The sequence below is a fragment of the Camelina sativa genome, unplaced genomic scaffold (genome assembly GCF_000633955.1).
Source record: "Camelina sativa cultivar DH55 unplaced genomic scaffold, Cs unpScaffold19975, whole genome shotgun sequence".
Taxonomy (NCBI): Eukaryota; Viridiplantae; Streptophyta; class Magnoliopsida; order Brassicales; family Brassicaceae; genus Camelina; species Camelina sativa.
Genome location: NW_010940976.1, coordinates 1 through 281, shown reverse-complemented (window position 1 = coordinate 281; position 281 = coordinate 1). Strand labels below are relative to the sequence as shown.

The following is a 281-nucleotide window of genomic DNA, read 5'->3' as shown; positions in this document are numbered from 1 at the left end:
GGTATATATGGGGCCGGATGTCTCATCACTGAAGGTTAGTATCTCTTCTTCACATACTCGAATTTGTCTGCAAACATAAGATTTAATGTTTTTAACAATTACATCTTTGGTGCTTGCACTATATACGATTGCAGGATCTCGAGGTGAAGGTGGTATCCTGAGAAACAGTGAAGGTGAACGTTTTATGGAACGATATGCTCCTACAGCCAAGGATCTTGCATCAAGAGATGTTGTCTCCAGATCCATGACTATGGAAATCAGGGAAGGTCGTGGTGTAGGTA

The 281-nt window shown here is 41.6% G+C and overlaps 1 long non-coding RNA gene across 1 annotated transcript; it reads left to right on the top strand.

Moving 5' to 3' along the window:
• LOC104775583 lies at positions 1–246 on the top strand. Its single transcript, XR_766003.1, has 2 exons — positions 1–34; positions 135–246. It is a non-coding gene; the product is annotated as an uncharacterized LOC104775583 (long non-coding RNA).
• Positions 247–281: the final 35 nt, after the last annotated feature.